Source organism: Lontra canadensis, unplaced genomic scaffold (genome assembly GCF_010015895.1).
Source record: "Lontra canadensis isolate GAN:19392208 unplaced genomic scaffold, GSC_riverotter_1.0 scaffold25, whole genome shotgun sequence".
Taxonomy (NCBI): domain Eukaryota; kingdom Metazoa; phylum Chordata; class Mammalia; order Carnivora; family Mustelidae; genus Lontra; species Lontra canadensis.
This window is the reverse complement of record NW_022631019.1, coordinates 7,635,342-7,657,693: the sequence shown is the minus strand read 5'-3', so window position 1 is coordinate 7,657,693 and position 22,352 is coordinate 7,635,342. Positions and strand designations below refer to the sequence as shown.

Genomic DNA, 22,352 nt, shown 5'->3' with positions numbered 1-22,352 from the left:
TTTCTTGGGGTGCCTGCTTCCCAGATCTCGAGTTCTCCAGAACACGGAGGAAACAGAACCCTCTTTGTGTTTCTTGGAGGGATTCTTAAGACAAATGAGGGTTCAAGCTGACCAAGAGATGCTTGATTTCAAGGACGTTTCAAATGATGGGGTTGTGGTCATGGGCTACTGAATGGCGAGGGTACAGAGAAAAAATCTCATTCTTCTTTGCATCAGAGCTACTGCCTGTCCTCTCCAGCGGACAGCCACTTTTAAGCAAGACTTGGAATGGCTCCTTCCAGGGACTCGGGAGGGAGGCCTCCAGAGACTTGAATGTTAACAATATCTGGCTCCCACCATTGGGGGGGAGGCAGGGGAAGTTCAGAGGTAGCCTGGAAGCAGTCCCCCTCCCTCCTTCCCACTCCTCAAGGATGCCCAACAAGGGGGTTCAGCTTTGGGATGGAGTGTGGTCCCCACCCCAAGGCTGGGACGGGCAACTTCACAGGGCCGCCTCAGCTGGGTTGCAGAAGCGAGGGGGCAAAACCCCAAACCCACATCTTTCTCCCAACCACATGTCAATCTTCACCAGGGTCAGAAGCTCCAGGAGGAGTTTTAGAGAAGCTACAGAAGGAGGGGTGGCCGTCTGCCACCTCGCCCGTGTCCCTGGCCTCTTGCAAGGTCGGATTTTATGCAGCTTTCCTTAATGTGAAGCCAGAGGTGGGAATTTCCCCACGAGGATGGTACTAACTGTCAGGGACAGCCTCTTCTCCTTCCCTAGTTTATTTCTCTGTTACAGTTTCAGATTTACTCGCCCTCCGAGGACCTTACTTCAAACCCAGTTGCTCCAACCAGGTCTTTGTTTTGTGAATTAATCAAATAATAATAGCGCTTCCCCCTGCTGGGAACCAGAGGGAGGCCCCAACAGGTTCAGCATCCTCAGGCCAGCCAGCAGAATGGCCTGGTGGTGGAGGGACCCCACCTTCTAGAAGAGGGGCTCCACACTTTTGAGTTCAATGAATGAAATTAGGCTGCCGGAAGCCTAGCCTTTGGCTCCTCTAGCTCAGATTCCAGCCTGGGGACATGCCCCTGTCATTCTTTGCCAACCCACTCTTGGCAGTTGGCCTGGCCCCGTCCCACCCAGGTACTGAAGGGCCTGATGATAGCAGCCTCACATAGAACTGGGGTGACCTTTCCTGCCCTTTTGAATGTAACTTTTTTTTTTTAAGTTTTTATTTATTTGACAGACAGAGATCACAAGTAGGCAGACAGTCAGGCAGAGAGAGAGGAAGGGAAGCAGTCTTCCTGCTGAGCAGAGAGCCAGATGCGGGGCTCGATCCCAGGACTCTGGGATCATGACCTGAGCCGAAGGCAGAGGCTTTAACCCACTGAGCCACCCAGGCGCCCCTTGAATGTAACTTTAAAAAAAAAATTATTTATTTATTTGTCAGAGAGAGAGAAAGAGAGAGGCAGGCAGAGGGAGAAGCAGCCTCCCCACTGAGCAGGGAGCCCAATGTGGGACTCGATCCCAGGGCTCTGGGATCATGACTGAGCCTAAGGCAGGTGCTTAATGGACTGAGCCTTCCAGACATCCCTGAATTTAACTTTTTTAGTTAAATTGTTTTTAAACGGAAGTCTAACGTTCACACAGGAAAACATACAGATTTTGTGAAAGGAGAAAGTTTTTCAAAGGGTATCAGCACGACTTTCCTGCACATATAAAATGAGAGTGTTTCAGAGATTTTATTGGCCTCATTCTCTAATGAGGGAGCCGGTACCATGTTACCGTGGGGTGGCAGGCAGCCAGGAATGCTGGAATGGAACAGCTTTGTAGATACAACATTGGTCGACGTCCAGAGGTCCGTAGCCAACTGCAACTCTGCTAGACACCATATGTATTTTTTGGGACAAGAGTCATTTGCATTATTTCCAAAGCTCAACAATGTAGAGAGTTGTCTTTTTTTTTTTTTTTTTTAAACAACTTGAGTTGTAAAATAGCTCAGATGATGAAAAGTGCATAGACTAAAACAATCCTGAAGGGGGCGCTAGACAACACCCAGTTTTCTGCTGAAGAAACCGAGCACTTTGGGGTTCCACTTCTAAGAATTTCACATTTTTTCTCTTCAGCTCTGTGGTTGCTGAATTCATTTCATTGTACAATTCAATTGAACATGTTTGTACAATTGCACAAGTTCTGCAAAATTTTGTGCAATTGTACAATTCATTGTACATTTTATTGAATAATTCAAGTCACTGCTCTGAGGACCACCGCCCAGGACAAGAAATAAAAAGATCCGCTCCTTGGAGGCCCTTTTTGGATTCTTCCCAACCTTTCATTACTCTTGCCTTCCTCCCCGAAGGTCGCCACTGTCCAGATTTCCAAACCCAAGGGCTGGTTTTGTCTCTTCTGGAACTCTTGCTACATGTGACCAGTGAGCGTGTATGCTTCTGTGTTGGGTTCCTTTCGCTCAGCAAAGTGTTTCGGAGGCTCATCCGTGGTGCCCCCCTACATCTGTATCAGCTCACAGGAACCCACTGGGTGAAGAGAGCATTTGAACAGTTCTCAGTTTCAGGAAAATGCCGGGGGCGAACGCTCTCGTCCACGTGTTCAAGCGCCCACGTGTTTGCGTTACCGTTGGAGCGGAATCGGTCGCTGCAGGTCAGAGGATGGGCGCGGGTCCGCGTAGGCAGGTTCGACCAGGTGCCCAGAGTGGTTGGAGCCACGTGATTCCCATCAGGAGGAAGGAGATTTCTCCCTGCTCCTACCCTCCGATTTCTGCCACTGTTGTCCGTCCTTCTTTCCAGTTTCTGGCTCCGAGATTGTTTCCTGAACTCCCCAAAAGAAAACTCTTCCCGAGAAATTCAGACTCTTGTCTACAGTCCTTTTGCAATAGCTACTTTCTTAGTGGCCAAAAAAGATTCTTTGACAACATAAGGAAGAGATCCTCTTCCTGGCTCACTCAGAATTCTCTAGGGTTTCCCCTCATTCTGAATGAAGGTTCAGTCTGGGCTCTGTGGTCTGGTCCCTTCCTGGTCTTCCCGCCTGGTGCCCACCATTCGGCTCCTTGTCACTGGCTCCAGTCTCGCTGAGCCTTCCTTAAACGCACCAAACTCGTTCCCTGCCCCACAATCTTTACACCCACTGTTCTCTGCGCTGGGGACAGCCCCTCCCCAAATCCCTGCTTGGAATTCCTTGGCACACCATCTCGACTCACCTGTCATTTCCCAGCGATGTTTGCTACCTGACAAGAAAAATTGGAATAAACAACAGCAAAAAAAAAAAAAAAAAAAAGCTATTGCATGCGTCCAGTGGAAAACTGCATTGTTTATAGGACACTTTCGCTGCTGTCTCACTCCTCGGATACCATTGCCTCCGAGCTATTTTATGGTGTTATAAGTTGTAGATATCCCACGGCAATGCGAATGATTCTCGTCTCTGGACAGGCAAAATAAATTGCATCGGGGCGGTTCAATGGACTTCCACCCCCTTCTGCGGAATAAGGAAGAAGCCAGTTTTGAATCTATTTGCAAATTCATTTTAACATTCCTCATCTAGAAATGTGTCTGTTCTTTGATTTCTCCTTTGAACTGGTTGTAGCATCTGCCTGGTTCCCTCATTAATAATGTGTTAAATAAAGTCTTTAACGTGGGTTCTTTTTTTTTTTTTTTTTTAATCTGCATGAGAGTTACGATGTTCCCTTTTTTGAAAATTATCTTTTAACCCTGACCTTGCGCAGCCCAAACCCTCACGTCTCGTCGCCGTTTTACTTCCTTTAGACCTGGACCATCCTCTGAGATGATTTTGTTCATTTATTTCTTGACTCATTTTTTTAGGGGAGGTGTCTTTCCCCGCCTTGGTCACTGCCCCGGGTGGGTGTTCCAGATAAACCTCAAGGACTGAATGAAGGTAGGAGGGTCGGCCGTAGACCACCACTCACTCCCTTCCCCGGCCCCTTCTCTCCTGCTGGGCCGGCCATCTGTCTTGTTTGTGTTCAACCCATGTTGTTCCCACGGATCTTCCCTTTCGGGCTAAACAAGGCCAGGCCAAGCCCTGCACTTGACATCTCTGACGGGTAAATAAATTGTGTGTTTAGAGCTTGCGTCGGGCTTCGGGCATTTCCCCACAGAGCATCCTGCTGAGCAACCTGGTGAGATTGAGTAACTTTGCGAGTGAGTGAGAAAGCCCTCGGCAGAAGCACGGATTTCAGTCTCCTCCTCCCGACAAGGAGCTGGGGTTCCCTGAGGTCAAGTGCTGGAGGTCAACTGCCGGAAAGAGGGTTGGAGCCCGGATCCTGACGCAGAGTTTAGCAGTGCTGGTATAATAAAATCCCGCACACGGAACATGGGATGCTCCAGGCCTGCCTCTAGAATTTTGTGTCCCTGAGTTCATTCTTGGGACAGCATGACTTTTAGGGGAGGGAACTGAGGTCCAGAGGAGCGGGGGATGAGTACCGGTTCCCACATCAGTGAGGGGGAGAGCCAGGACCTCGGCCCAGGCAGATCTCCAGAGTCTCTGCACGTGGCCACGAGACCACCTAGAAGATTCTAGGAGGAGGAACATGTACCTGTTGGACACACATTCCAGGCCAGGCCACGAGCTAAGGGTTTCACATGCACGGTCTCATTTCATTTCCTTGCTACCCAGCGGGGGAGTTGCTGGTGTTGTCCTGAAAGGTTCCGGAGTCCCCAGGACCACCCTTGCTTTTGATACCACCTTCAAAATTCAGGGGTCCTCGAGACCTCACTTAGTTTCTGCCATTCACAAAAAGGACTCGGAGAATCCAGAAAAGTCACCATACTCCCTGTTAAGGCTCATTACAGCCAAAGGATACAGATTAAGATCAGCCAAAGAAAGAGGGGCACAGGGCCAAATCTGGGAGACATGCGGGTCCAAGGTTCTGCTTGTCCTTCTCCCGGGGAAGTGAGCAAACAGTGCTAACTTCTAGCAACAATGTGTGACATAGATGCAGAGAATCGCCAACTGGAGAGGCTTACTCGGTGTCCAGAGTTTTTACTAGAGGTCAGTCACGTGGCCGTGGCTGACCATCTTCCTGGCTGGCCGTCGTCTCTAACCCTCCAAAGGTTGAGATGACATGACATAAGTCACGCCATTAGGCCATCTGGTGTGGCCCAAGACCTCTAGGGAAACAAAGATATTTATCAGGCAAAATATTTTCCAAGGGCCTAGAATGTGCCTCCTGGGAGCTAAGGGTCAAGGGCCAACCCTTTCTATAGGCAAGGTTTGTTCTTTACTGCACATGCGTCCATTTTGCAGAAGAGGAAGTAGAGTCTGGGAGATGCTAAAGGACTTGCCTGGGCCATGTAGCTAGAATTAGAGTCTGACCCCTGACATCCCAGCTCTAGGAGCCCATGCATCTCATGTTCTTCCTGGCAGCTTTAATGTCTCTGTTGAGAGAGACATTAACCCAGGAGATGAGATTTTTTCCAACTGCCCATCTCTCCAGTTGTCGGAGAAGTCAAGTCTAGAGTACACTGAGTTTAAGGTCTCTATCAACTCTGTACAATTAAGGAGGCATGGGTAGGGACCTGTTTGGGAATCTGTCACAGCCAACAAGATTCTACTTACTGTGGCCAAGCTATCACAATTGATATCGTTGCTTCTCTGGTTACAGGAAACTGCAGCGCACTTGGGGTGAAAACACATATTTAACACGTCTTTATCAGGGATCCATGGACACCAGGCCCAGGGCAAGGCGTTGGGGGTGCGACAGTGAGTGAGTGAGACACAGCTGTGCCTTTCCATGGAGCTCATTGGTTATGTGTTTTGGGAAGAAGGGAAACAAAAGAAATCCCCCACAAATTCCTTCCAGCATTCCTCTTTTCTTGGGCATACTAGGATCCAGGCATAGCCATTTCCTGGTCCAATATTTACTGAGCAGCTACTGTGTCCCAGGAACAGTTGAATGGAAGAGGCTTGGGAGCAGAGTGTGGACAGATATTTATGGCCCTTGCCCTCCTCGAGCTCATCCTCACTTGAGTGGGAGACAAATGTCTCTGCACTTCTCTGACCTCAAGTGGGAGAAATATACAGAAATCTTTGTAAGCCACCGGATAACAGAGCTCTCAACAGTGATGTGAGCCAGGAAGGAAATAAACACAAGGCCAGGGTAGAGAATAGATGGAGGTAGTCAGGGAGGGTACTCCATGGGGATGACCCTGAAGCTGAGACCTACTGCATGAAGAAGAACCAGCCATGTGAAGAATGAGGAACAGTGTTTAGGCAGGGGGAACAGCATGTGTGGAGGCCCTGAGGTAGAGAAAAGACCATCTTGGCCAGAATGTGGTGATGGAAGATTCAGAGAGGTGGGCAGGGCCATGGGGGTTGTGCAAGTGTTTGGATTTTTCCAAGGGCAGTGGGGGAGCTGTTGAAGCATCCTCAGAAGGGACTGGCATGATCTCATATTTTCAAGATTCTTCTTGGATGCCATCTGAAGGCTGGATTGGGATGGGGTGAGCAGAGGTTGGAGTGGGAGTTCCACCAGGACACCGTGTACTGCTTCTTTCCTCTAGCCTGTGCATGGGCTGTGCCCACTACCTGGAGTCCTCAGCTGTGCTGTGAAACTCCAGGATGCCCTGGCCTGCTCCCACCCAACTACTATGAGTCAAGTGACCAATAAGCACATTCCTACTCAGGCCTACTCACATCTTTTAAACTGCACTAGGGCTATCCTACATCTATGCTGTGCAGATTCCGCTCAGAATCCCCTTCCCCGCCACCAACTCTCCCAGACAATGGGAGGCTGTGTCTACAGTGATGATCCTGCAGGCTGCCGGAGGGAAGATTTGCCTCCCATCCCAGCAGAGGAACACTACGATGGGTACAATGTGGATTCAGGGTCATGTGTGTTCTAACGTTTATTTGATTTCTGACACTCTAATTTGTTTGACTATGTGATGAGCTGGAAAGTGATAGTAGGGATGCTTGGGCATCTGGTTCTACTGCTCTGTGACCATAGAGAAGTCCTTCTATCTCTGGGTGACAGTGATTGCCAACATAAGAGCTGTCAGCTTTAGGTACCACTCTCTGGGATAACCACCCTGTAAAGACCATAGTATATACTCAACTCTCACATCCACTTTACGAAGTCCAGTCATCACCATCATCTCCACCATCATTGCCACCATCATCACCATCATTCCCACCATCATCACCACCATCGTCACTATTGTCACCACCACCACCCCACCATCATCGTCACCACAACCATCACATCCACCATCATCACTTCCATCATCACTATCATCATCACCACCGTCATCCATATCATCACCATCACCACCATCACCACCATCACCCCCACCATCATTGTCACCATGACCATCACCTCCACCATCATCACTATCATCATCTCTATCATCACCATCACCACCACCATCACCATCATTGCCACCATCATCACCACTATCATCATTATTGTCACCACCACCATCATTACCACCATGATCACCACCATCACCATCACCATCATCATCACCATCTTTTTGGGGGCAGGGGGAGTAAGGGCAAAGGGGGAGGGAGAGAGAATCTCAAGCAGACTCCACACTGGGCACAGAGCCCAATGTGGGGCTTGATCTGATGACTGAGATCATGACCCAAGCCAAAATCAAAAGTCTGATACTCAACCAAGCCACACAGGAGCCCCAGTCATCACTGTCATTGCCACCATCACCACCACCATCATCATCACCATCTTTGCCAACATCACCATCATCACCACCATTGTCATCATACAACCAAATCACAGGAAGAAACCGTAACTGAGCCACCAGTACACACATATGCATATACACACAGAACAGAGGTATTCACACCCAGGTGCTCTGGCTTCAGTGTTCCAGTCTCACCATTAAGTCACGTCTCTCCTTGTCTCCCCCTGTAAAACCTAATGGTTGGATTTAATGACCTTCAGGATATCTCTATGTAAAGTGTGGTCCCTGAACCCCATCACCTGGGAGCATCATCATCTCCTGGGAGCTTGTTTGAGTCGCTGAATCTCAGGCCCTACCTTGATTCTACTGAATCGGAATCTCTCTTTTAAAAAGACCCCCAGGTGATTTGTAGGCACCCTGAGGTTTGAGAAGTCCCACCCTAAGACAATTGTCCTCTAATAATCTATGAACTGTGACCTCTGCATGGAGTAACGTGTCCCTTCCGGGTTGAGAATATGACTCCTATGTGTCCCTTCCTATCCATTCCATTAAAGTAAGGCTGGGAGGAGAAATTCTTCCTTCATTCTCAGATGTGTCTTCTCATTCCACAGATAAGGTCAAGTGCTTTTTCCCTGTGGATTTCCTTGGAGCCATGTAGAGAGTTTGAGGACATGGCTGAGCAGAATTCTGCCCTTGCCAGGTAGGGAACAGCTGTTGGATTGGTAGGCCTTCACTCGGGGAGAGATGCCTGTCTGTATACCTCACCCCAGGGCCTTTGTACTGCCTTTCCCCTGCCTGCAATGCTCCTCCCCCATTTCTCACTGCTGGTGTGTTCCTGTCTTTCACCTCTCTGCTCAAAGGCCATCTTCCCAAGAAGCCTCTTGACTCTCCATCTAACGTAGTCCCCGCCCACCCCAGTCACAACCTCAGCCCATTGGCTTCTTAGCACTCGCCGCTACTTACAAGGACCTTTGTTGTCTATGCTCCCCCACAGAGGAGAGCTCCATGAGGGCAAGCCCCACATGTTCCTGGTTTACTGCTGTATCTCCAGAGCCAAGAACACTGTCTGGTACTTAGTAGACACTCAATAAACATTTGGTGAATGAACGAGCATCCTGAAACCCTAGAAGAAATGCCCATCCGGTGTTTACATGCTTCAAAACCTAAATCACCCGGAAAAGTAAATGATGTGGGGCTATGGGGCTGCCTTTGACACACCTGAGGCAGGAAGCCATCCCAGGCTTGGTGAAGGGGACTGCTTCCCTGACGCGGCAGAAAATGGGCCTTTCAGGTGTGGATTTGCCAACCGAAGTAGGAAAGGGGGTGGGTACCGCAGGTCATTCTGGAATCTTCTGGATGGAACAAGAGTAGAGAGATGTGCAAATTGCCCCCTTCCCTCTGTGTCCTCCAGTGTGGGCACTGCAGAACAGGCCCTAGAAATTCCTCTTTTGCACAGACAGAGAGACTGGGGAGAAGGTCTTTTCCATCTCTCTCAGACACTAGGAAAATCTCTCAGGGCCCCCTTGCGGATTACGAAGGACATCCTTAAAGCACTTTCAGGGACCGGTGGAGCCTAAATCTGGCTGGGAGCATCAGCTGCCCGATAGCCAGCCAACCCGCGAAGCCTCGGGAGTGGCAATTCTCTATTAAAAGGCCCCTTTTCGGGGAGAAATGCTGTGGATACATTAAGCTGTCGCCTGTTCTTTGGAGAGCCATTATTAATGGAAAACAATAGATTAATAGTTTTAAAACGCTTGTTCAATAAGTAATTTTTATGGCTCTGGATAGAGCCCATTAAACATTTCTGTGTGTTATTATAAAGAAGTTTTAAGCGTAAAATCATAAAGTCAATAATCAGAGAATTAGTCACAGCGGCCAGCCACAGGCCATTAGTTTTAGGCGCTGTCAGAGACACCTGTGGCTTTCGCCGGAGAGTTTTCTTCCGAAGGCAGCGCCAGCCAGGGCCAGGTGGAGACAGAGACATGACAGTGCCTGGTGCCTTCCATAAACTTGAGGGGACAGCAAGCAGGTGTGAGCAGCGGGACGCCAGGCAAATATTTACAAAGTGCAAACGTGAATGCAAAACTAAAACGATCCAGGTCAATTTGCACATCCAGGCTTAGACACTTTATTTCCCCAGTGATCTTCCTCCTCCCAGAGCCTACCTCTGCCAGAGGCACGGCCTTGATCTCTTGCTAAACATAGAGGTGGAAGCTGCGTGCTTTTAAAAGGAGCGCATGTCACCAGAGAAACCCCCCCCTACAAAGTCTTCTGGGGTTTTCTGAAATAGCGTATTCATCTCCCACCACGGAGTCAAGGATTTGAGAGTGAAACGGTGAGCTTTTAAAAAGCAACTTGGAAACAAAATCATGACAAAAGCAATACAAGGTAATTACAGAAAGTAGAGAAAATCCAAAGGAGACGATAAAGATCTCTCTGCCCGGAGCTCTCCCTCTTTCTACTTCCCTCATTCAACAAATATTTATTGTGAGCCCTCTACATGCCAAACACTGCTCTCGATGCTAGGGATAGAGTGATGAACCAAACCAACACTCCCGGTCCATGGAGCCACATTTGGGTGTGGGGAGACAAGCACCAGGCATAATAGATAAGTCAATTAAGCTCATCAGGGTTCCAGAAAAAGGAAGCAGTGTTTGTAGACCAAAGGCAAGAAGAGGGGAGACCTCGTTGAGAAGGTGACCTTTGCACAGAGACTTGAGGGAGGTGGGGGAGTGAGCCATGTGGTTATCTAAGAGAAGGCAGCTCCAGGCAGAAGATTTGGTCAGTGCAAAGGCCCTGAGGCAGGCGTGTGCCTGGCATGCTTGAGAAAGAGCAGGGAGGCCAGTGGGGAGCAGGAGGGAGGTAGGGAAATGGAAACGGAGTTCAGGGAAGCAAGGGGCAAATCCTGTGGGCCTTCTGGGACTTCAGCTTTTCCTCAGAGTGAGAAATGGGGAGGTTTGAGCAGAGGGCATGACATCATCTGACCTAGTGTGGACCAGGATCTGGATGGCTGCTGTGTGAGGTACAGACAATCAGGGGCTCGACGAGTAAAGGAAGGCAGGGGCAGAAATGCAGGCCAGGGACCAGAGCAGGGAGAAGGGGTGGGATTCTAGCTATATTTTGGAAGTAGAATGGATAGGATTTCCTGCTGGTGTTCACCTTTTCAGCCTTGTCCTACGACCGCTAATTTTCTTCACTCCAGATAGGGAGCTTCTAGGTTTATATCTGGGTATCTGAGGTTTCTGACCTTGTAGAGAAGTAGCCTCTGGGGGTCGCTAGGACTGCTGGGTGTGTTACCCCAGCTCAGAGGCTGCCTCCTCCAGGCAGTCTTCCTGATAGTTGACCACCTCTGTGCGTTAAACCTGCTTTTCTCGGTGCACCTGTCCCCCAGATGAATAATGTAGCTGCTCACACAGCTGTCTCGGGCTGGACCTGGAGTGTCTTTGGTGGGTTGGGGGACAGTGGGACCTACCCACAGTGTTTGCCTTTGGGTCTGGTACCCAGTAGGCACTTGATAAGTACTTAATAACGTGAATAAAGAGCACCGCCAGATTCACAGAGGCTGACTGACAGAGCTGAGGGAGGATAAGCCCCAGGGCGCCTCACTAGCTCTGGTCCCTTCTGTGCTCACAAGACCACATGACTCTGTCACCTTGGCAGAAGACATTTTTATATTCTTTTTCCTAAAGGAAATTCCCCCAAATTGCACAAGCTTCAGGAGCCGCACGGCCTTGACCCGGCCCAGGGAAGGTGCAGAGAGGTGAGTTTTGGGGGCTAGGGTCTGAGGGCTGGGCTGATGCCAGTTACCTGGGTTTCCAACTCACCTTCCAGGGCTGGAGGATGAGGAGTCGCCCTGATGTGCAGCTGTTGAAGGCCTGGGGGCGGGGGTGGGGCGGGTCCTAGCTCCCAGGTGCTCCAATTGCTTTAATCCCTCGGCCTGGCCCCTGAGAAGGGGCCACCTGCCCCCCAGGCCCCTCATATTTTCCTCTTTTCCTCATAACCATTTTCCCTCTCCTTCCTTTTTTTGTCCTCCCTTCCCTGATCAAGCCCAGAGTTTCCCACAAGGGGGCCATGGTCACCAGGTTGGGGATGGGGAGGTACCCAGAAATCACAGGCAGTAACCTATGCCTTCTCTTTCTCTTCCTTTCTTTGGTCACCTCCTCTGTGACATCCCCCTAACTCCCCACCGCACCTTGTTACCATGTTGGCTTAGTCCCTGACCTACTCTGAGCCTCACCCGCCTCATCTATGAAATGGGTATAGGACAGCCTACTTTGGGAGTCATTTGTAGCGGTCGAAGAAGATAAGGGCTGAACCAACATTTGTCACCTGTCAAGGGACGTTCAAGCATAATCTCTTGTTCTCTGTGCCCAGATCTGACCTTCCTGAAATCTTCAAAAGTCCCCAGCCCTGAGGCCTTCCTGGTGGGGGTGGCTCTGTAGGAACCCAGACACCAGCCCCAGGCTCCCCCGCCCCACAGCCCTGGTCTCACTGCCCAGCCCTCCTGCAAGAGGCCCGCCCAGATTCCAGTCCGTTGATGGTAACCATACTTGCTGGGAATAGTCACCGACCTCTAATTGTGGCTTGTTAACTGCGTTTTTCTCTTCTAGTCGCGCACAGGAATTTTGCCCTGCTTCCAGAAAGCAAATTACAGGTTGGAAATGAGAATATTTCAGACAGGGGTGGAAAGGTTTGAGCAGCGTGTGTGCTGCACAATGAAGGGTCCAGGGATAATGTCCAGGCTGGGCCAGGCCAGCGTCTGCTGGGCCCACGTCTGTTCAGGTAAGAGGCTCAGAGGGCCCAGAGGGACATGCGATGTTGCGGGGGAGACATCCCAAGCCCTTTGGGCTTCTCTCCAAAGACTGGGGCTCCTGGGCCTTGAGACATGGCCGGGCCAGAGAGGTGGCAGCTGGGGTGCTGCGTGGTCTTGCTCCCCCACAGATATTTGTGGGGACTGACTGGTGCCCACCTGGTTTGTCGGAGCGACTTGGGAGGGGACGGGGGAGGAGAGCAGGCGTGTGAATGACACGGGGGACAGCAGGAGCGCTGGGGTGACCACTGACGCTGCAACACGATGTCCTTGTGTTCCTCCTCACTAGACTGAACAAAAAATGGCGAGTTCAGATGCTCCTTCTTGAGCCAGGGAACGTCAAGGAATTATAGACTTCGAGCCATAAAAGGACGGCAGGTGCAGTCGGGTGCAATGTCTCCGTGTCAGAGACCGGGACTCGGAGGTTCCCGCCAGGTGAGCTCCTTCACTGCCTTGCGGGCTCCTTGCCCTCAGGTTCCTCTCGAGTCCCGTGGGAGCGTCTGCGAGCCCGGCAGGATGTGGATGGCCGGTGGTTACAGATGCCAATGCCGCCAGGGGCCAAACCCGCCCCAGAAACGCCGGGCTGAGGAGGCAGTCAAGAATTTTACTCCTGTCTTTATTTAGTGAATACTTTCACGGCACCCGTGCTATGCCGGGCCCTGTTCTAACTGTTTTGCAGATACTAACTCATTTCATTTTCAGAGCGATCCTAGGCAATTGTCCCAGTTCTACAGATTCTAGAGAACGGAGCCGAGAGATGTGGAAGCACACAGTGACCTGGACTGGGAACCAGGCACCGCCCTCCCCCCCTGCCCCTCTGTGCCACCCCAGCCCTGACGGCCATATGGTTTACCTTTTCACGAGAAACTGAACATCTGTAATTATATGGGAAATCTTCTAATTTTAAAAAGTTGATTTTAATGTTGCAAACATGAAGTGGCTCAAAAAAAAAAAAAAAGAAAGAAAGAAAGCTGGATTTGGTGGCCTGGGGGATACTGGTGTGCAACCCTCTGCCTGGGAGTAAGGGAAGATGGGACTGGGGAAGGGAAGTTGAGGGAAGGGAAAGGAGGGAAGAGGAGGAGTTGGGAGAGAGAAGGCCACCTGTGACTCTTGCTGATCATTTAAAGAGCATTTATGTAGCACCTACTGTATGCCAGAAACTGTGCTACTACTAGGGTAACAGATTCAAATGAGTCATGGACCCTTGCCCCAGGAAGAGCTTATAGCTGTGTTCCCCTCTGGTCTAAATTTTAACAAGAGCTCTGTGGCAGGAGGAACCCCACTTCTGGGGGCGTCCCCAGGATAGGAAACTTGAGCTCCTTGAGCTTGGAACCCCGGGTGGATAGACAGACAGCTTGCATATTCCTCGCTTCCCACTCTTAAGGAGCAGGGGCTGAATGGGCACGGTTTCCCCTGCTCACTGTCCTGCTCTTGTTCCTCCTAAGGACCTCTGGGCTCTACCCCTGAGCCCCAAGCATTGCCCCCAGGCAATGACCTTCCACGCTCCTGGCTGGTCACTTCTCCCGCTGCGCTGAGCCTGTAATTCTAGGAGCTACCGCCAGGGGGACGGTGTGGCCGGTGTCACGCATCACCGGCTGAGTTACGAGAAAAGCAGGACATGCTGGGCCCGGGCACCTGCTTTGTCCCCCACAACCTGCCTTAGAAGCCGGGATGCCCGGCGTCCTTCACCCAGTGAAGTGTGGGAGTGCGCGGAGACCCCGCATCCCAGAACACGAACACCGAGCGGCGGGCAGCAGGCACGAGGCAGAAGACAGGTCTCCGCTGCCCTGGTCTCCCCTCCCCACCACCCCCTCCCCCACCTGAGACCTCGTCGAGTTGACTGATTCATTCCTGGTGACTTCTGCAGCCGCTGCTTCTGTGCCTGCACCTTGAACTTGCATTAAGTTTTAATTAAAGCCGTTTCACCGGCCTTGCCCTTGGCTAAATGCAGCTGTGGGCACAGGGCACAGAGATATTTAATACTATGCCTCTCCCCACTGCAGGTGCAGGGTGCCCAAGGGTGTACCCGGGCCGTGCCCGCTAGCAGCGATCCGCGCTCTTGCTTAAGTGTGCCCACAGGCCCCGAGCGGGAGGCCAGCAATAACTATTCATTGCCCTGGGTTAAGTGTGCCCAGGGGCTCCGGTAAACTCAATGCAGTGATTAGCGATTGCTCCCAGTGAAGGCTGCCCGAGGTCCTGCGGAATGTCCTCGGCCCTAAATATAGCCTCTGCGTGGGGCCTTAAAGGGCACGGTGCTGATCGCTACTTCCCTTCCTTGTTGAAGCAGAATCGGTTCCCTCCTTAAAGCCCAGCCTCCGGGGGCTTCCCTGCCTTATTCCAGGAGTGTGGGAACAGCAGGACGGCTCTGGTAGGGGCCAGTGGAAATGGCGAATCGTCTTGCCCTCTCACCACCCCTCGGGCATCCTCCCCATTCCAGCCTCTGTGCTGCCCAAGTGGAGGTGGCATCTGCAAAGACAGGGAAACGGAGGGGCTCGCCAGGCGCCCTGAGCGGGGGTAGGGCTCCCGCGGGGCCCTAGGGCCAAGGGGGTAGCAGGGCTGGGGCCCCCAGGAGGCTGAGCTGGCTAGGTCTCCTCCTGCCTGCTTTCTTCCTTCTGTTGCTGGGAGCCCCTGTCTGTCCCTTGTCTGGAGGAGTAGGGGGTGGTCTGGGGAGGGTGTCACTGAGGTGAGTCGGTCCCCGGAGCCTCATCTCCCTGTCTTGTTCCAGCTCAGGGGTCGGTCAGGTGATCTCCCAGGGTCTGTGACGCCCTCCCTGCCCAGGTCTGAAGCAAATACAAGGGGGCAGGAGAAAGGAGAGAGAAGTGGGAGAACACTGGGTGGTGGGTGAGGACGTGGCTGCAGCAGGAGCTCCAGAACCTTCCTTCCCTGCCCACGCTGTCATCTTCATCACCACCTGTGAAATGGGGAGAACGGTGCCCCCCTATGGGGTGGTGGCGGGGCTCGTGGGCTGCACGGGGACCAGCCATAGTGGTCGACCTGGGACTATCCTAGTGTGGGAACTTGAAAGTCCCACAGCAGGGGAACCAGGGATGGGAGGAAACTGGGATGGGAGGTCCCCTTAAGTACGGTGCCACGGGTGTGCTTGCGTGGCCCACGGCCGCCCTCTTTCCACCCTTGATTGCTGGATCTGAGAAGGAAGGAGAAGGGGCGAGGGAGGAAAGCAAGGCAGGAGGGTCTGGGAGACAACCCTGATGGAAAGTGGGTCCCGGAGCGCGTCTGTGCCTCGCACACCCGCTCTTGGCCCGCCAGCTGTGCCCGGGACCCCAGCTGCCCCCTTGGCCGGCCCCAGGGCGGCAGCTGAGGCAACGACATTTCTCTGGGTCTGTTGACACTTGAGTCCCAGAACATAAATGATTTTCTTGTCTTAATGAGCAAACAACCCAGCCGGCACCGCTCTCTCGCCGGCCTCCTGCTGGGGTAATTGCCAGCGCTTATGCGCTCAGGCAGAAATGTTTACTCACTCACCTTTGCTCACCGCTTGCCAGGAGTTTGTTGCTTCCTCTTTGTTCTGCAGTCTCCCTGACACTGCCCCCTGGGAAGCGCCACTGGCCAGGTACGTGGGGCAGGAGCAACTTTCTGGAAGGTTCTGCTGGCCTGGTGCTCGGGGACACCCCAAGGCAGAAGGTTCTGACTTCTGTTCTCCTTTGGAGAGGGGCTGGCGGACAGTGCCAGCTCTTCTGGGCTTGTGTCTTGGCAGCCGAAGCTGGAAGCTTCCCCTGGTGCCCTCCAGGCAGAGGCCTGAGGCCATCCGAGGAAAGCTGGGGGGAGGGGGTCCGGGCTTTGGGCAGAGGCGGGGAAGGAGATCCCTCTGAGGTCCCTCCAGTGCTATGATTCTCCGAAAAGCCTCCAGGGCCAGGGAGGGCCATCCCACTGCAAGACTACCAGTTTCTTCGGCTGAGCTGTCTGTCCCCACTGCCCTGAGGCTGGTCCCGGGTCTGTTCTCAGCAGCCTCTGGAAGGAGCCGGGCCCTTCTCCATTTTTACATCCTTTCGAATATTTGAAGTTAGCTAGCTCTCCCTTCCTCAAGTCTCCTGAATACCTCCTGCCAGTCCTTCTAGGATAGGGTCTGGGGACTCCCTCCTGTCCCACTCCCTCCATCCAGACACCCGCCTCGATTCAAGTCTCCCATGGCCGATGTCCACTAAAGCAGTGCCGAGGGAACCGAGAACGGGACCCCAGGTGTGCCTGGCCAGACGGAATCCGGGCCTCCTGGTGGGCATGGCCGGCTGGGGTGACCACACACTCGTTCTCTCACCCATGTGCCGCCCAGTGAGGGGCCTACTGTGTGCCAAGCCCTCCTACGAGGCATCCGCTCCCCGCAAGGGTCTAGTTGCCTTCCTCCCCGAGTGGCCTGCTGCCCTGTCTCCTGCTCCTGCCCGTCCCCTCCTTGACCCCGTCACGCTCCTGAGTGTCCCCTCAGTGGACCTTGTCCTTGACCTCCTAGTGTCCACATCTCCTTGGTCAGACCCTTGATGAGTAGGTCCTGTTTCTTCAGACCCCAAGGCCGCTGTAGGCTTCAGGGGTTGCTGAAGGGTCCTCTGAAAGATGCCGGCCTGATGGGCTTCTGGGGGGGCATCAGTACGTCCCCCATTACGAGCCAAAATCTGCTTCAGAGGCGGGAGGCCAGTGGGGGGCAGCAGTCCTGCCCAGCCTGGTGGTCAGGGGGGTCTTGTGGCTGAGCCCACTGTCGGAGCCGCTGTTGGGGGCAGCTACGAGGCCCCAAAGAACAGTCTGCTGCCCCCCAGGCCCCGCCGCCCCGGGGCCAATTGAAATGTCCAGCTGGGACGCCGGACAGATTTAGGCAGGCGGCTTCGAAAATTGGGCTCCATTAGCGTGAAGTGCTCCGCATGGCAGATGAGGGGCTCCTGTAATCACGGATTCAGCCCGCCCTGATCATGGTGGCAGGAGCGTAATTACCATCTCTTTAAATAGCCCAAAGTTGCCGTGTAAGAGAAGACGGCTCACATGACATTTGCTCGGAGCTCGACTCCTGCTAAAAATATCCGGGCTAAATAATATTTCCTGATGGCATTGGAGCGGCAGCCCCTGGCCCTGGCTCTGTGACACCTGGGGGTTTAGGCTAGAGGCTGGTCTGGAAGTGGGCGGGGGCCCGTGTGCGGCGAGTCTCTTTCTGGAAGGAGTGGTCCAACGGGGTTGGGCCCCTAAGTCCACCCTTTCTGGCTTCACCTCTCTCTCTCCCGTCCCATCCCTTCTCGGTTCCTCCCTCTTCTGGGTACCGACCCCCAAGGCCCCACCCCACCTCGCCTCTCCAAAGTCCCAACCTTGACCGTGCATCCCTGAATTGCTTGGGACAGAGAGACCCCGGCTGTCCTGGAGGGTGTGAGTGTGCATGGGGTCTGGGTTAGGTGTGGCATATAGACGCAAAGAGTAATCATCTATTAGAGACTTCCAAACCCGGAGTCTTTATACTCTGGGGAGGTCCCGAGATGGCTCCGGGAGGGTCTGAGAAAAAAGATGGGAGAGGGTCTGCAGCCTCCGGCAGGCCCTCTGGGGCTCCGTGATCCACCAGTTTGGGACCCCAATCCAGACCCTGTAGGTAACAGCTACTTTGTTGAGCCCGGGGTAAAATACGGAAAGGTCTAGAATCTGGAAAAGCACTTCCTACCTTTGGGAAGTTTAGATTCTAAGGAACTGTGCGTGCAAAGCTGAGTGGACCGGAGGCTTCCTTCCGAGTGGCTGGGTCAGAGAGGGCCAAGAGAGAATTTCATCCTGGACCAAGTTTCACGACGGGGCTCTGGTGATTCTAAGGCACTAGGGATGGCCCTGCCAAGCCCCCAAACATCTCTTTCCTGGCTCATGATGCCTGAAACTGCTTATGGGAGGCAGTGCTTGCATTTAAGCCACTGCAGAGCTGGCTTAAAACGCCCCCACGAGAAGGCTGACACAGGAAATTCTTGCTAAAGTGTAAACAATTGATGCGAGCTTTGTTTCTTAAGAGCAGCTTTGGTGAGGACCGGGCCCCAGGCTGGGTCGCTCAGAGCTAAAGACCGTCTCGGTAGAGGTATTTCTGCAGCTTCTGGGGGGCGGTCCGGCTCCTGGCATCTGCTTCCTGATAGGCCTTCACAGATGGCAGGGTCCCCTGGATGTTTGGGGATGGACTTTTTCTTCCGCCAGGCAGTGACACCAAGCATCAAGAAATCTCATGTCACCGATCAGGAAGTGTGCTGTGCTGGCTGTGGCCATGGCCCCTGGCTGAGGTCCTGGCTCTACCCTTTTGTCCCCATACCTGCAAAGTGTCTATTTTTCTTTTTTACTTTTTTTCTTTTCTTTTCTTTTCAAGTAGGCTCCACCCCAGTGTGGAACCCAACGCCGGACTTGAACTCACGACCCTGAGATCAAGTCCTGAGCCGAGATCAAGAGTCAGACGCTTAACACACTGAGCCACCCATGCGCCTCAAAGTGTGCGTTTTTCTGTGTCACGTATCCTTCCAAATCCCAGGGTCGTGCCAGCCAGAGTCAGAGCTCTTGCTTCCCATCCCAAAGCAGAGACCGGATCTCATCAAAAATAAGTCTCCCACTTGGGGGGAAAGCCTGAGCCTAAAATTCCCAAGTCCACTGTCCTGCACTTTCCCAGGGACCCAAAACAGCGACTCGGGGGTGTTCAGCCACTTGGTGGCTAAGGTGCTCTGGGTCCAGCTCAGTGACCTGATGGTGGCTTCGGCTGTCCTGACCCTTGTGGCGGCCCCTTCTTCTTCAGGCCACTGACACCAAGCAGAATCAGAGACGTGGAAGCAGAACTGTGGGACCGGGGAAGCTGGACCTTCACCGCTGATACCCCGGGACCTGGTGCTCTTGCCAGGGTGGCCCCCTGGGACGGTAACCATAGGGCACAGGGGCTACGCTGCCATTTGCAACTGAGTCTGTGGCCCCACCACGAGGCCAGGAGGCCCCAAAAGCCTCGGGAAAGCAGGCTTCCTCTAGGTAGCCTGGCATTTGCCGAGACAGCTGCCCCCATCCCCTGGATGCTGGAGAGCTTCTTCCAACATGGGGGTGACTGAGGCCCATCACGGTGTTCCCCGGGCACACACCACACGAATCCTCCTTCCCTGGCCCTGCGGTTCTTTCTCCTGTGACGAGGCTTCCCTTTCCAGGCCTGACTGGTTCCGCACCCAGCCTTAAACGGTGTCAGACACGCTGGCTAACACTAGCACGGGAGCACATGTGGCCTGGTGGCCAAGTGGTGATGTGGCCACTGGCTCTGGAGTCAAACACGGGGCACATCCCCACTTAGTCCCCAACCCCTTCCTAGCGGCCCGCAGGACCTCTGCGTGTCACTTAACCTTGTTGAGCCTCAGTGTTTTCCTCTGCAAAATGGGAATACGCGTACCTGTAGGGAGGACCTTCCGTAGATGGCGGGGGTAGGAGGTTAACAGAGTTCCTTGCACAAGATGTGCCATTTACATTTTGATCCGCCCGGCTCTCTGGGCGGGCTGCAGTTCCTCAGGTCACTTACAAGAGGGATCAAGCTCTTTGGCAAAGACCACTGCTGGACGCGACTTATTTCTTAATCCAGGACGAATGGTCTTCTAGACCCAGCGTATGTCCTCTGTGCCAGGATGCTAGGATCCATGTCTTAAAAGGGGTTTTCAGCGAAAGCCCGGCTACCAGACAACCTGGTTTTCGCAAAACCACCAGGAGCAAAACCCATTGATATACAGCGTAAGGAAATACACATAATTCACAAATGATGTCGATCACTTTCATCTAAGACTTCACAACTGTCCTCAATAGAAGACAGACGCGGAGGAGATTTAACGCAGATGTTAATAGCGCAAGAATGCCCCGTTACCAGGATATGATGTTTCGGTGCTGCATAAAAATGTAATTATATTCAGAACTATATTTAAAGATTAAAAGGGGGACTGCCTACCACATCTAGCCCCAAATTCAGAATTAGAAACAAAGGGAAAAAGCGGGGTGGGGGATGAGTTCTAACAGTCTGCAGAGAATGGAAATGTTTCTTGAAAGTTTTTACACATTTTGGCTGTTTTTATTTTAACAGTTTCCTGCAGCATTGACATTGACTTTGGAAAGGGAGGGCTAGATCTATATCCGACAAATATTCACAAAGCACTTGGCAGTGGGAGGGCCCGTATGAAGCTGGGGAGGGAACAGAGGCCACCAGCTTCAGCCCTGGCTCTCAAGCGGCAGTCAGTCTGGAAGGGGAGGAGAGAAATGTCCGGAGTGTTATAAAGGAGGGCAGGTGGGTTTGGGGGAGATGCCAAGGGGCAGATGACCTTGGTCCCAGGCTTTGAAGCGAGGGTACGTTCTCTATAGGGACATAGTAAATAAAATACAAAAATAGTTCAGCAACTGGGGCGCCTGGGTGGCTCAGTGGGTTAAAGCCTCTGCCTTCGGCTCGGGTCATGATCCCAGGATCCTGGGATAGAGCCCCGCATCGGGCTCTCTGCTCAGCAGGGAGCCTGCTTCCTCCTCTCTCTCTCTGCCTGCCTCTCTGCCTACTTGTGATCTCTGTCTGTCAGATAAAATAAATAAAATCTTAAAAAAAAAATAGTTCAGCAACAGTGATGAGAACGATTTAGGAAGACCTTTTGGCCTCTCTGGAAAGATTTACATGGGGAAAGAATGTTCTCTTCCTCATTTTATTAATTTAATATCAGCAGCCAGAATGAATCTATCCTCTCCAGGGCTCCCAGCACACCTTCCCTGTACCTCCCCTGTCCCCCCCCCCCCCTCCCTCCCTCCCTTCCTCCCCCCACTTCCTCCCTTCCTTCCTTCCTTCTTTTAAAATATGGAACTCTTCACGAATCTGTGTGTCCTCTTTGCTCAGGGGCCATGCTAAACTTCTCTGTATTGTTGCTTCTAGGTTTTTCTATTTTTGTTACGGTTATTGGCTCATGCCCCTGTCTCCCTCTTGTATGGGAACCCTTTAAGGTCAAGGTCTGTGTCTTGTTCAGCATTTTATTGTTCCTGGGACTTATCATACCGCCTTCCCCTTAGTAAGCACTTAATAGACACTTGTTAGACTACATTTTCACTAGGAATTTTTTAAAAACGTTTTAGACAAAGGACAATTCTCTGTGTAAACATATGACGAAGGCATTGGAATATTTAATGCACCGGGATTGCCTGAGACTTCTGTGGTTACAGAGTCTTTTTCATCCCTCCCACCGCCCCCACTCTCCTCCCCGCACCCCCCGCAAAGTGGTTAGAACCTACAGTAGAAATCCTAATTATTTAAGCTCGTAGATGTCAAGGACAGTGGAAACAAGGGTCTGTCCAGCTTGGAGAAGAGAACCCAGCCGGATGGTTAAACTGTAACTATTTGACATTTTCAAGCAGGGGTTCTGACAAAGATGCCTCTAGGGGTCAGGCAGGGAGTGTAAATGAGGGAGGGGAAGCGAACCAGCTGCCCACCAAAGGGTGCTGAAGGCCAGGGATAGGACAGGGCCTGGTGGAGACGCTGGTGGGCTGGTGGCCACCAGACCCCGCCCAATCTTCTGGTTTTCCAGGAGAAGCTGGTTACAAAATTTAATCGGTTAATCTAAAAAATATTTAAGACCTGCTGCATGTCAGGGCGCCTGGGGGGCTCAATTGGTTAAGCATCTGCCTTTGGCTCACATCATGATCCTGGGGGCCTAGGATGGAGCCCCATGAGGGGCTCCCAGCTCAGTAGGGAGCCTGCTTCTTCCTCTCCCCCTGCTCACGCTCTCTCGCTCTCTCTCAAATAAATAAATAAAATTAAAAAAAAAAAAAGACCCAAAGCAAACATATCTGAGGCTGTACTTGACCTATGAACCAGAATTGGCAAGATTTAACCCGGCAGTTCTCAATGTGTGTGTGTGCGTGTGTGTGTGTGTGTGCGCGCGCGCGCCTGCCTCCCATGAGACATTTA

At 52.4% G+C, this 22,352-nt stretch overlaps 1 pseudogene; it reads right to left on the bottom strand.

The window, feature by feature from the left end:
* Positions 1–21,242: 21,242 nt before the first annotated feature.
* On the bottom strand, positions 21,243–21,319 carry LOC116871412 (annotated as a pseudogene).
* Between the last annotated feature and the right edge of the window lie 1,033 nt (positions 21,320–22,352).